Below are 17,503 nucleotides of genomic sequence, written 5' to 3'. Positions count from 1 at the left end.
GATGATGATTTCTAATCCTATTTGATTGCTTGCACTAGATGCATTAATTTTAATGTAGATGTTGATTTTTAATGATATTTGATTGTTTGCACTAGATGCATTGATTTCAATGTAGATGTTGATTTATAATCCTATTTGATTGCTTGCACTAGATGCATTGATTTCAGTATAGATGTTTTCTAATTTTATTTGATTACTTGCACTAAATACATTGATTTTAGTGTAGATGTTGATTTTTAATTCTATTTGATGCTTGCATTATATGCATTGATCTCGATGTAGATGGTGATTTCTAATTCTATTTTATTGTTTGCACTAGATGCATTAAGTTCAGTGTAGATTATGATTTCTAATCCTATTTGATTGCTTGCACTAGATGCATTGATTTCAGTGTAGATGGTGATTTCTAATCCTATTTGATTATTTGCACTAGATGCATTGATTTCAGTATAGATGTTGATTTCTAATCGTATTTGATTGCTTACACTAGATGCATCGATTTCAGTGTAGATGTTGATTTCTAATCTTATTTGATTGATTGCACTAGATCCATTGATTTTAGTGTAGATGTTGATTTCTAATCCTATTTGATTTTCTGCATTAGATTCATTGATTTTAGTGTAAATGTTTTCTAATCTTATTTAATTGTGTGCATTAGATGCATTGATTTCAATGTAGATGACGATTTATGATTTGATGTAACTCAACGTATGATGGTACATTAACTTAAATTGATTGGATTAACAATGTGCATTGATTTCAGTGTAAGCACAAAAAATGATTGACAATTTGCATTGATTTTGTGTTATAGTAATCCAACCTATTAATATTGGAGAGCAAGAGAGACAAGGTATGATGTTTACCATGCTAGTTCGAATTACAGAATTGAATGGTTTACAATCTCAATTATCATTTTCGTATAATTAATATGAAAAAAATGGAAAAACTAACAAATAATGTAAAAATTTTGTAAATCTGACCACTCATTAAAAAAATCAAAATTACATTATTTCTTGACTTTTGCAAAACAAACTATAAAAAATAAATAAATAAATTTTTGAAGAAAATAAATTATTTCAAACATTAGCAATGAAACAAATGATTTCAAGAGTAATCTTGATACAATAAATTATTAAAACTACTCTTCAAAATATATTTAGTAATCTCGGAAGAGACAATATTAAGAATTATTAATTGTCAAAAGTTGTGATACCGAAAATTAAATGAAGTATATGTGCAACATCAATCCTCTTGCAAACTATTGACAATATCTCTTCTTCATCACCAACTAATTACTAACAGACAATTACATACACATAGAGAAATATAACACAACAATTGTAACATTCACAAAAAATACCATCCAAATTCAAACACATAAACACACAAACCACTCAAAGCATCCAAGCGCGGACGTACAAACCATTCAAGGTGAGCAAAAAAAACAAAATTAAAGAAAATAATGATATAGTCATGTCAAACAAAGAAAACATAATGTAAATTTCAAAGTATGGACTTTATCTCAAACATATACATAATAATGATAATCTAAAAATGTGTCATTATTGCCCTCAACTAGAACCATCTTAGATCCATCTAACTCCATATCTATCATGCGCCGAGAGGGATCAAATCCCTCGAAGTGCAAACCTTTCCTCAAATTCCACACTACAAAAAAAAGATTTGCACCTCGAGGGATTTGATCCCTCTCAGCGCATAATAGATCTAGAGTTAGATAGATCCAGGCTAGTGTATCAAATCCCAACTCAATAACAATTTGGGCAAATAGATTCTGTATGTAAGAATATTCAAAGATAATCAGGGGCAACACGAATTATAGGTACTCAGTCAACCAATCAATCTAGTTATGGCAATCAACCAAAAAGTCTGAGTGTAAGCAGGTCAATTAGTTTAGTTATGTTAGTAAGGTACTTAACAAAATAGTAAGAGTTAACGAAAGACGTCAATGAGCCCTTCGGTGAGACCGGTCATGGCAGTTAGCTCCTTTATGGCAGTGAGCTCCATTCTGTCAGTGAATCTAATTTTAAAAAATGGCAGTTAGTTTAATAATGTCAGTGAATCGACTTTAAAAAATGTTGGGAGTTTTCAATCTAAAAGGTTCTCTGGCATTAGAATTGGGTCTTTTATGGGGAGAGCATGTTATTACACATAGTTTGAAATAAAATTGGGATCTTTTGATATAAAAAGGTTCTTGGGCATTAGAATGGGAGATTCTTTTTGAAGAGTATGCTCAAGTGACTTTTTGGGCCATATTCAGAGCCTATATTTCCTTGTATTTGTGGCTTGAGTTAGTATCCACTCCTCAAGATATGTACAGAAGTGTGCTAAGGATTTTTGCAAGCATTCAAATGTTGCTGCAAGTAGCTGATGTTGCTGTAAGTTTGGTTCAAAACACTGCCCTACAAATTGAGCGTGATGGCATGGCACAATTACATTAGTTTGCCTTCTTAGAGTGAAGCGAAAAGTTACAAATTGAGTGTGATCGCATGGCACAATTACATTAGTTTGCCTTCTCAGAGTGTAGGGAAAAGTTACAAACTGAGCGTGATGGCATGGCACAATTACATGGCATGCTCTGCTGCCTTCCCACAAAAGTCCATCAAATAAAAAAAAAGGTAGTGATCTAGTACAATTTTTATAAGGTGGCAGGGAATCTCATTTTACACCTGAAAACCTATTTGGACAGTAAACTGACATTACACGGTTATACATTGGACTTTGATTTCATCTTTAAGATAGTCTAACTGTCTAGTGGTATAACCGATTGAAAAGTCTAATGAGACACAGTAAGGATCATCACTCCGGTAAAGAAAATGTTTGGGAATGGAGCTCGAGATGCAGACTAGAAGGAAGAACTGAAATAAAGAGATTGAGAAACTCGAGGAATTTCATTACATGGGATTAAATAAATGAAAAACAGAAGGAAGCTAGGATTAAATAAACGAAACACAGAAGGAATCCATGTAACAAATTCTTGGGAAAATGGGTGAGAAAACTTCAATGAGGGATGTAAAAGGCAAGGATAGTGAAAGGAAGAAGGAACAAAATATGAATATTTGAGTGATAAAACTGATCAAAATATAAAACTAAAGCAGAAAGGCCCAATGCAACAATTTTAAGAAGGTTTTCATTCATTCTTTTATCAATGTTTCCAGCATATGCTACAAAAAGATACCATCTACTGTAGTAAAATCTCAACAGCTATCATTCTCATCTATTATCTTCATAAGGCAGATCAGTCCAGCATTTTGTCACAAGGTTCATCGAACCTTAACCTTGAGGTTCAAATTTTGGCAAATTTAAAAAAAAAATTGAGGTTCGGCGAATCTTATCGAACCTCATAGCCATTGACCAAGTACATAGATCAAAACTCATAACCTCATGTCACAGCTCAAACTTGTAATCTATCCTCACAATTTTCATGTTCCTCATAGCATTTTTTATGTTTATTGATGTTGATATCTACCTATTTTATCCTATATTTCATTTTAAACTTAATATATGAATATTATATAGAAAATGTATCTAGACGAACCTAATGGCGAACCTCATCAAAATATTTGAATATGAACCGAACCTAATCTTTGCCAAACCCAAACTTGAACCAAACCATGTGACTTAGGTCCAGCTAGAAGGGGCTGAATTTTGATATAGAACATGAATATGTAGAAGATAAAGTCAAACCAAGCTGTTGTAAAGACGGCTAGTGTATCAAGTATAAAACTGTGAAGGTATTTAAAATTTTTGCATCAATAATAATTACCTCTTTTAACTAACAGAGTAAAACAACCACGTACATATCATTATCATCAGGAGTGAAGTTGTAGGTGTATTAATTGCCGCAAAATACTAAGCATCATTAAAAAAAATATCCTATGATATTTCTGTATGGAGTTCAAAACTCCAACTGTCCCATTCACGGTATTATAAAGTTGTAAGAATAGCAATGTTCTGTTTGCATACCAATAAGAGAGCAGCAGCAAGTAGTGATGAGAGAAAAAAACATGCACTGTATAAATAAAATCTATAATCTGGGTTAACTCATAAACCATAAACACTATTCAGATCAGTTTGAGTTGATGAAATTATAGTTTTGATAGTCTTATCATTGCAGGCATGATTTAGACTAAAATCATCCAGAAAAGAAAGATCTCATCTCTAAAAATACTTTGAAAATGAAGCAGTTTAATTGTTGTTTAGCCAAGTCCCAACCTGACAATTTGAGCAGATTCAAAATTCATGAAATCTACTTCAAATATCTTTTTGAGTTAATGAAATTGCAGTCTTGAAATTCTTGTCATGTCATTTCAGTTATAGGATTTGAATCAAAATCATGCCAAAATAGCTCATCCCCTCACACAAAAAAAAGGCCAAAAACAGACAATCTAATTAGCTTACGCTCATACTTTGCTTCACCCGACCTTCATGTCTAACCTCGGTTCAAAGGCCATAACTGTTGCATAGCCTGCCCACATAGCAGCAATGGTGTCTTCACCTAATAAACAACTAGGAAGGCAATTCCATGTCATTTCACTCAAACTGTAAAAGACCACCTCCATTAGGGACATACCTCCTTTGATAATGAAGCATGCGCAATCCCCTACTCCAATGCAGGACATAAATGGGCAGTTGATACGGCAGCCAAATTGAGACAGAGACTTGTTAACACTCTCACACAGAGATGGAGGCATTCTAGCAATCTCCTTCCACCATGCAGAAGAAGAAGAAGAACAGTCCGCATTGACCTTCTGAAATTCCCATATAATAACCTCCTGTAAAAGCCCTTCTCTGTCTTTCACTATGCCGACTGTAGCTAGAACCCTCGACCCGCAGGCGAGCAGGTAAGGGATAACGATATTTTCATTAGCCATGTCTGGCAAGGGGGCGGAAAAATAAGTACCCTCTCTGATGTTGAAACTCATAATGCCCCATTCCTCCTTAATGAGTGTTATAAAGTAGAAGGAATCACCACAGAAAACCATTTCCATCACGCTCCTCGGCCCTGTGCGCATTGCCTTCACATCTTCTGGTACTTGTCCTGCAATTCTCCATGATTTCTCTATGGAACTGTAGATTTCAACTATACGTGCTTTCAGAGTTCTTGACTTGCCCACCACCACGACTTTGTATGCCTCTCTACCCTCGCCCACTATGCCCACAGAAAAGATGTCGATGTACAGAATGGATGACATGGGGGAAGCTGTAAGGTCCTTCTTGTGAGAGGATTGCACACAACAAATTCACGAGCACAGCCCGCCAAGAAGAGGCCTGAGGCTGATCCATAGGGATATTTTCTAGTTTTTTGTTTTTGCTGCAGGAGGAAAGAAAGGGAGATGCCGGAGGTGTTCTTCCAGGTCTCTGTGAAGAAGCAGTAAGCCAACGAATGAGGCATTTTGGATGCAGCGCCTTGCAAATGTACAAGCAGCCATGGGTTTCTGTTAGGAGGTTTGTCTGCCCATTTAGTTATGAATCTGGTGGACGAAATGAGAGCATTCCAGTCCTTGCAAACAAGGCGGAATCTGCACAAAGATTGCAGTGGCAACCATGCCAATATCTGTTCTCTAAGATGCTCTGACAGTTCACAACACTTAATATCCAAGTCCCCCATTTTCATTAATGCTAACCCTCACGAGAATGAATGGAAGGAAACACCGCACACAGGATAAGAACGTACTGCGCTACAGGATGTTCGCATTTAGTATGTTCATATTTTTTAATTTTATTTGCAGATCGGGAAATCTTTCCGCTGATTTGGAGTGGGCTGAAATGATATTTTAAGAGAATCTGTGCTTTCTCGGGGCGCTCATGTTTCGGGAGGAAGAAGATGCGCGAACCATCGTGTCTCCTCGGTAACTTCAGAACTGAACGAAAACAAGTGAAATAAATTATAGAGGCCGACCCATATTGAAGGATTGTAACCTTAATCCTACCTGTAACAGTGTGAGAAAGTGTAATAGAAGCCCGCTATAAAGCTTATTAGAAATGAAAATGAAATGATATTTCAATGTTTCCTATTTAAAAATAGTTTATGGGAATATTAGTTTCTTGATTTTTTGGTTTTTTTAGCAATTCAATTTATTTTTTATTTAAATTGATGATTCCAACTTTCTAATAATCTTCTCGCTGAAAAGACAATGCCAAGAAACCGATGCTAATATGTTCTCATAACTTGCTATGATGTCTTTGAATGCGTCACATTCCAAAAATGAAATGTTTTTCCGATTCAAGTGCCCCAGAGGTGCAAAATGTACACACTCGTTCTTCCCAAACTTCTTTAGGCCTTTTCCACCATCTTGTTTCACACCGAACAAACTTCTTTAGGCCTTTTCCACCATCTTGTTTCACACCGAAGTTGATGCGCGTTGGTTCTTAATTGAGAAATGAGAACATTTGCTCTCCAATGTACTCTTTTTGTTGGAGAACACACACAGGGTTGACTTCCTAAATGTAGTACTTTTTCTTTATACCCAAATCTTTTCCCCATACCCGTTTACAAACTTCTCCATAACAAAATTCTTTAACTCCTTGCTATTTGTGGGACATGCATTGAGGTAGATATTCCATTTTTTCATCCATGTGTAGTTTTGTCTCATCCATGTTTTCTTTCTTTCGCTCATGCCTTCAATGAAGATAACATTAGGTCATCTACCTACTCTCATTTGCTCAATTCTTTTTAGATATCTTATGAGCCGCACCATAGCAATTGCTTCGATGGGAGTTGCTCATGTTTCACTCAACATTATCTCATAAGGTATCAAACTTTTTATTTTGAACTTACTCATGATCAAGCGCTTTTGGATTTTCTCAATTTGTTTCCATTTTGAGACAGGGAGTGTTGCTAGCCCACAATTCACACCCATATAACATCACCAAACAAACTAGGAGTCCGAAAAGCACTTTAATCGTTTTCCAATCCCATAACTCTACCTCTCTACTCTGTTGTGAAGAGCATATAATGATTTCCACCCTCTTAAAATTATCTTCTTTCTGCAATCCTCCTTGAAATCAATCATGAAGTACTTGTACTCATTTACTTCTTCAAGAATGTTTCCTTTAAAGAAGAACATATGTTGGCTCTGCTTTCTTTTATTAGAGAAAATCATTATTTTGGTCTTGCTAGTATTGACTTGCATCCTCATTGCTCTACAAAAATGCTTAAGGGAATATAGGTGCATCTGCAATCCATGGGTCGATTTAGCAATCAAGACAAGATCATCAACATATAAAAGAAGTTTTATCACAAACTCCCCCAAATGAACACCAACTCCACCTTGCAGATTTAGCCACTCTTCCAGTTTTTCAATATATAAACAAAAAAGAGTAGGGGGTAGAGGGCAACCTTGCTTGACTCCAATGTCACTTATAAAGCTTTCTGAAATACCCGTTGAGGTTTCAATTTTGACTTTCACCTCTTCATAAAGTCTATGGACAACGGCTCTATAATGCAAAGGAATTTCAAGTTCTTCCATTCTATGCCACAACTTATCTCTAGGGACTTTTTCAAATGCCTTTTTGAAGTCCACAAAGCAGCAAAATACTTCTTCTTCCCCCCGCCTTCCCCAAACATTTTCAATAATGTGTCTCAGTGTGATACCATGATCCACTGTGGAATGCTTCAGCCTAAAACCTACTTGTCCTTTTGCCGTCTTTTCTTTTACTTTTGCCCAATTAGTGATTCTATTTTCTACCATGCTGCCAAAAAGCTTTACAAACAAAGGATTGATCATATTGATTCTATAATTGGAAGGATTATTAATGTCTCCATTTTTAAAAATGGATATTACTAGGCTAGTTGTCCAATCTTGTGGGAATCCTTGTTGAATGATGTTGTTGAATATTTCCATGTTGTGAAGTGCAAGAGTGTTCATTCCCCATTTTAGATACTCTGCTTGAAGTTCAACCAAGTCCTTTGCCTTTCCTATTTTCAGTTTCTTAATTCCAATCTCCACCTCTTGTAACATAAAGAGCTTTGTAGTTGTGTTGATCCTGGGGGGAGGCTCAGCCTCTTATTCTCTCTCACAAAGTGTCTTGTGTATTCAAACCATTGATTGGTTGTAATATTATTTTCGATTTTCTTCTTCCTTGGTTGAAGTTCCTGTCAGAAAAGTTTTGGGTTATTTTTGCCTAGATATATTAACTCTTATCGTCTTGTTTACATGAACTCATATTTTTTCCTTTTTAGTATCTATTTATATAAATTTACATTCATCTTCTCTTTGCCTGCCTTTTTCAAGGTTCTCCTTGCCATTTTTCATTCCTCATCAAACCAAGCATTTACAGGAAAACAGTTTGATTTTGATTTCCTATTTTTTTTTTTCACTGATAAAGTGCACTTTGAATTATGTTTTTTAACTCTTGATTGTTTAAGCCTTGGAAACTAGTTTTCTCCTTCTGAATTAATCTCCCTAGCATTGTCTTGAAGATAGTACAATTTTCTTGTGTTAGAAGAATTTTTCCCCTTGATAGTGATTGTCGATAACATTGGGTTTTCCTCCTATGTTGTCTTTATTCTAACCATGATAACTTTATATAAATTGGGTTATGGTCTAATTTTAAGTCCCAAATATGGTCTCCAATCTTAACTTCGTCTATCTTTTCTATCATGATTTGTGAACAAATCACATAGTCAATGATACTTGCCCCATTGTATGTTTTGCAAGTGAAGTTCCCAAACCTTTTCCATCTATCTAGGCCATTGCAAATCATTAAGTTGAAAGCACCACACAGTGTAAACAACTCCTCTCCAAAATGATTGCTAACTTTGTCATCTTCTGAACATCTCACCCATTGGGGATTCTCCTCTTTAGTGAGCCAAATAGGATTGTGATTCTCTTTGCAACAAAGAATAATAGCTTGTTGATTTGTTGTTCTGTCATTGAAATCTCCCACTAAAAGAACTTCTCTCTACTGAGAGTATGCGGCAATATCTTGCTTTAAAGTTGCATATGAATCCTTGTTGTCTAGCCCCTTATTTTTGTAAGTTTTTGAGACTTGAGGGGAAAAATAGCACACTGCACGTTATTTATCACCTTAATCACAGTGGTCAAATTGACTTTATCCAAGGAAAATTTATCATAAATTTAGCATAACTCGGTTGTCAAATCATCAGTGGGATCATTAGTTGTGTTAATTTTTAGGGCTTAATCCTAGTGATTAAATTGACTTTATGAGGAAATTTTATCATAATTTAGTTGTCAAATTAGTAGTGGGATCATTGGTTGTGTTAATTCTGAGGGCTAGATTATTCTCTATTGTAGATAATTGCATTTTTTTAATTTCTCATCATTTTCATATTACATTCACCTCATAACATTATTAACAATAATGTAGATAGAACAATAATATGAACAATGCAACAAAACATAAAAGAACAATAGAAGAAAAGCATGCACAATAGAGACACTAGGAATTAGGTCTGAGACCAAGGGAAAACCCCATAAGGGGGAAATCCCAACCAAATTTTTCTTCTTATATATTCATCAATTGTTCAAGTGAGATACAAAGTACAATAAGAATGATATACAATAATCGCATTAGGAGCCAACCCAAGTCAATGCACAACTTCCTTTTTGAATTGAACAATTTGACCTTTGATAATCAAACAAGTCCAAGAGAGTCGTTATCATATCATTGTTTCAAGTAGCATCATCCATGTCATTGCAACAAGTGTCATCAATATCAAGATTCTTCACTATCAAGGAACATCATCACTGTCAAGTGTCATCATTATTGTCATGTATCATAAGAGCAAAGTCACTATCATCATAAGACCATGGTCATTGTCATCATGTATCATAATAGAAAGGTCATTGTCATACAATCAATTCATTTCCATACAAGATCATTGCCATGTCATTCATTAGGGTCATTGTCATGTATTAAAGTCACAACCATAAGTTTATTGTCATATTAGAGTCACTGTAATATTAGGGTTACTGTCATGACTAGGTTATACGGAAGGATGTTTCCATTTACATATGTATCAAGGTCATTTCCATGGAAACAAATTATTGTTATCATTGTTTTCAAGATTATTTCCATACATTATTGTCATGAGAACTATTGTACATCACTGTGTCATACCATAGATCACTACCATAAGTCTCCAAATCATTGTCATATATTACTTCAGAAATGCAATGTGAATTGTAGAAATATAATTGTGAACCACATAGATAAGATTGCGAACCACTATGTTATGTGAGTCACAGTGATACCAAATGTGAGCTACAAAATCATAGCGAGCCACCACAAAGAGTTCTCATTGTGATAGTGAGCCACTATGAATGATAGTGAGTCACTGTGAAATAGATATGAGCCATTGAACACAGATAGTATAATGTTCCATTGAATGCGAGTTACAGTTCAAACCATAAAATATAATGAGCCACTGATCACAGAGAGTATAGTGATCCACTACATGCAAGCTACATTTCGAACCACAAAATATAACAAACCACTTATCACATAGTATAAGGATCCACTGAATGCAAGCTATAGATATAATATGAGCCATGAATATGCGAGTCACAGAAATAGAATGTGAGCCACTTAGAGAAATGACATACAATCATAGATGAGCCGCAAAAGATATCACAGAAGTTCCAGGGATAAATCGCAGTGATAAACCCTCCTTTTGTGCGGGAACAAAACCTTCATTACCGCATCATGCGTGGAACACCCTTATCAAATGAGCCATATATTAACCTTATCATATAGGCATTCGATGGGAGAAATAGATCCTCCAAAAGTGGAACTGACTTAAACTATTTGGAGGGAAAATCCAAATAAAATATCTTCTTAAATATATTTTCTGAATAATTTTTTTCCCAAATGGTTATCAAATTAATAATATGTTGCAGCGGCTACAACCACCCTCCAAAATTTTTCCTATGCTTAGATTTTGGAGCCTTCCTTCCTATCAATAGGAGCTTATCTTGTACTATTGTCAAGTATGTTGAAAATGGCAACAAGGAATGCTAAAAATAGAAGTGATAAAAATAGCACTGTTATAAATAACAGTTCGGGTACCAGTGTTGGACATAGCAGCAAGGAATGAAAAATGGAAGTGCTATAAATGGCATTGCTAAAAATAGCAGTTCGGGATAGATTCCTATTTTAGTTAGTCCCTAAACTAAAATAATGAAGTAAAATTCGAATTTGATCTTAGCAATTGTTTGTAAAATAATTAATTAATTCATCTTGACTTAATTAGTTGTAGAAAATCAAACAAGAAGTCTATGTGGGGACATGCAACAGTTTCTCCATTGATTGAGGAATTTATCATCCGTTAAAGAGATAAGGATGAGTTGTAATATTGAGTTGTAATTAGTTGGCTCAATTAACTGAGTCAAGTCCAGTTTGATTAATTCAAACAGTTTGTTGAATTAATTGTGAGTTCAGTTAGTTAATGCATGCATGCATATAACTGTTGCACTTCAGATAACTGAATATTCTCTCATAAATAACTCATGCATGTTAGTTCAGACAGAGACCCAGTTGAGATCAAAGGAAGGGACAATGTACTATCAGTTGGATGAATTTTTCTTATAAAGGGAACTCATCCATACAGAAAGATTTATCTCCTTCAGGATTGCGCAGTTAGATCAAAGGTTAGTGAGTGTGTGAAGAGGCAAATTCACACAGGTGGCAGCACTAGACCCCAAGGAAAACTGCGCAAGGAAATAGGAGGCTTGGAGAACAGAGGAGAAGGTTTGGAGAAGCCTTTGACTATCTATGAGCAGCATTGTTTGATTGCAGAGAAAGCAGAATAGCTTGAGAGCTGATTCTTTTTGTAACTTGAACATATTTCCACTTGTATGATAATACAGAGATTGGGGTTTTAGGTTGAGGCTTTCCCTGGGTTATTTCTTCTGTGTTATGTGTGATTGATTTCTCATTCTCAGTTATATGTGTACTAATTGATCTTGCTCATATTCTATTAAGCTTCTACAAAGTTTGTTTTAGAAGTAGATCTTGTATTTTGCTTTATTATGTTGCATAATCTGTTGATCTACAGTGGAAATTTCTACAAAGTACTCATGATTTGACTGAGACTTATCTTTTTCATTTGCACTTGTGTTTGCTCGTTTTTACACTTAGCTAATCTTTCTAACTCACAAGCTAACCTCCTGACTTGGTCACACAACAGTTATGGTCTTGCCTCCATAAACTACGCAGTCCTTGAAGGCAGTTAGCCTCGATGATTGGAATTGCACAGTTCAAACTAGCAATCAGAATTGAGCTCAAAAAATACACAGTCATGGAAGGCAACCCAACACTGAGCCCAGAAACTGCACAATCCCTCACTGAGCTCAGAAATTGCACAGTGCACTGAGCTGGAAAGTTGCCTAGTGATGGGCCTCTAAATTAGACACAAATTAAGGCCCAACTAACCTTTCTTAGGCACATGAAGGCTATATTAAACCTGTCCTTCTACACTTAATAATTTTTTTTAGCTTTAATATGTTCATTAGGAAGGTTCAAAGATAATCGCATATTTGTGCCTAATATTATTTATTTTTGAAGAATATTATGAGAATATTGGGCAGATTATGAAGATTTGGAGGAGATAATCTAAAGAATTTCTCCCTACTACATGAGGATAAAGATTGGATAATAAATCAACAGGATATTATAAAATTATTGCACAAATTCTGGAGCTCCAATGATTGAGAAAATCTAGGAATGTGTTCCCTGTCATTTAATGCAGATTCCTAATATTGAGAACCAAGTCCATTATTTGAGGGATTTTGGAGGGGATGTATTTTGGAGGGGGGTGTATTTTTTAGTCTTCTTGTGGAGAAAACTTGTATTTTTGCGGCTCCACTTTCATTTCTAGCAGGAATGTAATTGGATTGATTCAAATAATGAATTTTGGTGTCATTTTTAGCTTATAAAGCTTGTTCTCCTTCATAGGACTCTGAGTATCGTTGTGCTTGGCCATCCTAGGAGCCTTAGAGCCCTTTTTTATAATTTACTCTTCCTTTTTTCACTTATTATTCACATGCATCTCTTGTTCTTATTTTTCCTATTTCTGCATTTAGTATTGATGATATTTTTTCCATAGGATTGGGTTAAATGGTTGAAGTGAGTTCTTTTGTAGGTTATTTATAGAGTCACAAGCATGATTTCATACTTGGAACAACATTGGAAGGTCATAGTAATCAGTGAACTACTTGGATTAGTTTTCTTATTCACAAATCTAAAATTTCTGGAAGTTCCTTGTAGAGAATAATAGTAATTTTCTGCTAGAACCTGTTAATGAGCTTCATTTGAGTTTATTCCACTTGTATTATGTTATGAAACCAGCTCACAAAAAGATAGAAAAGATAGATCAACGCCTTAGAATTTAGCCTCTGCGAGGGGGCAACCTCCTTTACATTACATAAATGAATGATCCCTTGATAATTCAAATGAAAAAACCTCATTTCTATATATAGGAGTCTAAGGAGTCACAATATAACCCAGCCGACCTAACAATAATAATATAAAGGCACAAAAATAACAATAGAGGGATTCTATGGGGCACAACAATAACAATATGGGGACAATAGGGGCACAACAATATTAATAAGGGATACAACTACAATAGTAATGGGGTAATCACTAGTATTATAGGGACCTAACATGCCCCTCTCCTTCAAAAAAGTGTTGTCCTCAACGCATGAGTAGTTCTGGATGTTTCTGTATAAATTCTCATCCTCCCATGTGGAATCTTCAGCGGATAAGTTCTTCCACTTGATGAGATACTCTGAAATTGATCGATTTCGTAGCTGTCGAGTTCTTGTTTCTATGACTGCTTCCGGTTCCAATATAATTTTTCCTTCCTCGTCAAGTTCTGGCAATATTGTTTGAATTGGGAGCTTGTCGCATATAACCTTCTTTAAACATGAAACATGGAAAACTGGGTGCACTCGAGAAGCTGCAGGAAGCTCCAATTTGTATGCCATAGTAGCAATCTTTTGCAACGCCTTGTATGGACCATAATACTTTGGTGATAATTTATTATCCTTCTTAGCTTGCTTGAGGGACATTTGTTTATATGGTTGTAGCCGTAGGAATACCCAATCACCTACATCAAAACTTCTTTCACTGAGATGTTGATCTGCCTATTGTTTCATTCTATTCTGCGCCAACACGAGGTTATCCTTTAAGAGTTGGAGGACTTGTTGTTGATGCTCGATGTGATGTTCCACTGCTTGAACCTTAGAATTTTCTTTTAAATATGATGTGATGGATGGTGGCTGATATCCATAGAGTGCCATAAATGGGGTCATTTTTGGTGTTGTATGGAAGGACGTGTTATACCACCATGCAGCCAGAGGCAACCATTTGACCCATTGTGTCTGTTTATCAGATACAAAGTAACGAAGATATCCTTCCAAACATTTGTTTACTATCTCAGTTTTCCCATAAGATTGAGGATGATAAAATGAGCTATGGGCTAACTGAGTACTGAGACAAGAAAATAATTCTGTCCAAAATTTCCAGTGAAAATGGGATCTCTATCACTTACAATAATCTTTGGGTTTCCACGTAGCTTTTGAATTGTTTCCATAAATGTAGTAGAAACTGTACTGGATTTAAATGGATGTGATAATGCACAAAAGTGTGCATACTTGGTAAGTCTGTCAACTACCACCATGATGACACACTTTCCCTCAGACTTGGGTAAACCTGTGATAAAATCCATTGAAAGCTCCTCCAAACGTTGGCTTGAAATGGATAAAGGTTGTAATAGACCGCGGGTCTTAACTGTTTCAACTTTATTTTGTTGGAAAACCAAACATTCCGCCACAGACTTTTGAATATCCAATTCAAGGCCATCCCAAAAAAATTCCTTCTTAACCCTGTGGTAAGTTTTTAAAAATCCTTAGTGCCCTCCTAAGGGAGAAGTGTGCAATTCCATAAGAATATTTTGCTTGAGTTGGGAATTCTTACAGAGGTATAATCAATCTTTGTACCATAACGAATCATTTTGCCAGCTAAATGTATCAGATGTACTGGAATCTTGTTGTAACGTTCGAATAAGTGCCCACACTTCTTCATCATTCTTCCATTCCTCCCTTGCTTCATTTATCCAATCTGGCTGGATAATAGAAATGGCACACAACAATGCTTCCACATCCTCATCCTTTCTTGAGAGTGCATCTGCCACCACATTTTGCTTCCCTTTTTTGTAGATGATTTCAAAGTCATAACCCAACATCTTTATGACCCACTTTTGTTGCTCTTAAGAGGAGAATCTTTGTTCTAAAAATTATTTAAGGCTATCATGATCCGTTTGTACCTTGAAGTGTCTTCCCATTGGGTAGGGTCGCCATTTCTTAAGTGCATGTAGTATTGCCAACATTTCCTTCTCATAAATAGCTTTGTGTAAAAACATTCCCTTGATTAGACGACTTTCAAAAGCAATGGGTCTTTCATCTTGCATTAAAACAGCACCAATTCCATTTCCTGAAGCATCACATTCCACAATAAAGGTTTTTGTGAAGTCCGGTGTAGCTAAGACTGGTGCTTGGCACATTGCCTCTTTAAGATGTTCAAAGGCCTTTGTTGCTTCTAGAGTCCATGAAAATGCATCTTTCTTCAATAATGTTGTTAGAGGTGCTACTATTCTCCCATAATTCTTAACAAACTTGCGACAATACCCTGTCAACCCGAGAAATCCTCGCAGATGCTTTATGGATGTGGGGATTTTCCATTCCTTAATGGCTTTTGTTTTGCTAAGGTCTACCTTAACTCCTTCGTGAGATACAATATGACCCAGATATTCCACCTCTTGTACTCCAAAGAAACATTTGGATCTTTTTGCATATAATTGTTTCTCCTCCAATAGTTGTAGCACCCTGTCAACATGTTCAACATGATTCTTCCAAGACTTGTTGTAGATTAGTATATCATCAAAAAATACTAACACAAATTTTCTAATGAAGGGTTTGAAAATGGAATTCATCAAACCTTGAAATGTAGAAGGTGCATTGGTAAGGCCAAAAGGCATGACCAAAAATTCATAGTGACCCTCATGAGTTCTAAATGTTGTTTTCGGAATTTCTTCAGTCTTCATTCTAATTTGATGATATCCTGAACAAAGATCCAACTTGGTGAAGTAAATTGATCCATGCAATTCATCTAGTAATTCATCAATGATAGGAATGGGAAACTTATCTTTAATAGTGAGCTTGTTGAGCTCCCTATAATCCAGACACATGCGCCATGATCCATCCTTCTTGTGCACCAATACTACTGGAGAAAAGAAAGAATTTTTACTAGGTTGAAATTATACCAACCTCTAGCATTTCTGCAACCATACGTTCAATTTCACTCTTTTGGGCATAGGGATATCTGTACGGACTGATGTTTGGAGGAACACTTCCTGGAATCAGATGAATAACATGATCATGATCACGAATAGGTGGGAGACCTTTGGGAGTGTCAAATACCTTGGAATGATTGTCCAAGACTTTTTGGAGATCTGGAGAAATAGATGATTTAGATGTGGAAACATCTAGTGAACATAATTGTGCAATTACACCTCTTTGTTCCTTTTTTAGAAGCTTTGTCATATCGTTAGAGCTGATTATGTTTCCCAGTTTCCCTACAATACCCCTTAATTCAACTTCCTTTCCTTCCACAGAAAATTTCATGAAAAGTTCTTGAAAATTATAAGCTATTGTACCCAAGGATTGTAGCCATTGGACTCCTAGTACAACATCAGCACCTCCCATTGGAATGGAAAGAATTGGGCTAGTCAATACATATTCTCCCATGGATAGCTTGATATTATGGCACTTTCCAAAGCAATTTATTGTTCCTCCATTTACAACCATCGCTTGACACTCTGGTGTTGGATATAGGTAGCAATTCAATTCTTTTGCTACCTTACAATGAATAAAATTGTGGGTACTTCTTGAATCAATCAACACTATTACCTTTTTCTTCTTGATTTGTCCTTCTATCTTGATGGTTTGAGGAGTGGTAATTCCAGCCAATGCATTACAAGATATGGTCGGATTCATTTCTTCTTTATCTAGGCTTTGTTCCTGGAGAATATCCTCTTCTTTTAACCTTTCTTGCTCATTTTCTTCTTCATCTTCACAATCTATGTAGAATAATTTCTTCTCATCACACTTATGACCTTTAGTGTATTTTATATCACAACTGTAACAAAGCCCTTTTGCTCTTTTTTCTTCCAATTGTTGTGGTGTCAACCTTATAGGTTGTGGAAGACTAGGGGTAACAACACTTCCATCTTTATAGTTGTGAGTGGTATGCTTCCTGGTTGCCATAATTTTGCTTTCCATTTTTCTTGCTAACCTGAATGAATTCTCTAATGAATCAGGTTCCCAAAGGTGAACATCATGTTGGATATTATCCTTTAAAGTCCCTATGGACACATCAATCCTATGCTCCTCTGGAATATTTTTTACCCTTATGTTCAATTTTTGGAACTCCTCAATGTGCTCCATTATTGAACCCT

At 35.6% G+C, this 17,503-nt stretch overlaps 1 pseudogene; it reads right to left on the bottom strand.

Moving 5' to 3' along the window:
• Nucleotides 1-4,180: 4,180 nt before the first annotated feature.
• On the bottom strand, nt 4,181-5,925 carry LOC149242461 (F-box only protein 6-like; annotated as a pseudogene).
• Nucleotides 5,926-17,503: the final 11,578 nt, after the last annotated feature.

This window comes from Pinus tabuliformis, chromosome 8, assembly GCF_031772625.1.
Source record: "Pinus tabuliformis cultivar Carrire ecotype Pingquan chromosome 8, CPIR1, whole genome shotgun sequence".
Taxonomy (NCBI): domain Eukaryota; kingdom Viridiplantae; phylum Streptophyta; class Pinopsida; order Pinales; family Pinaceae; genus Pinus; species Pinus tabuliformis.
This window is presented reverse-complemented; position numbering and strand designations above follow the sequence as displayed.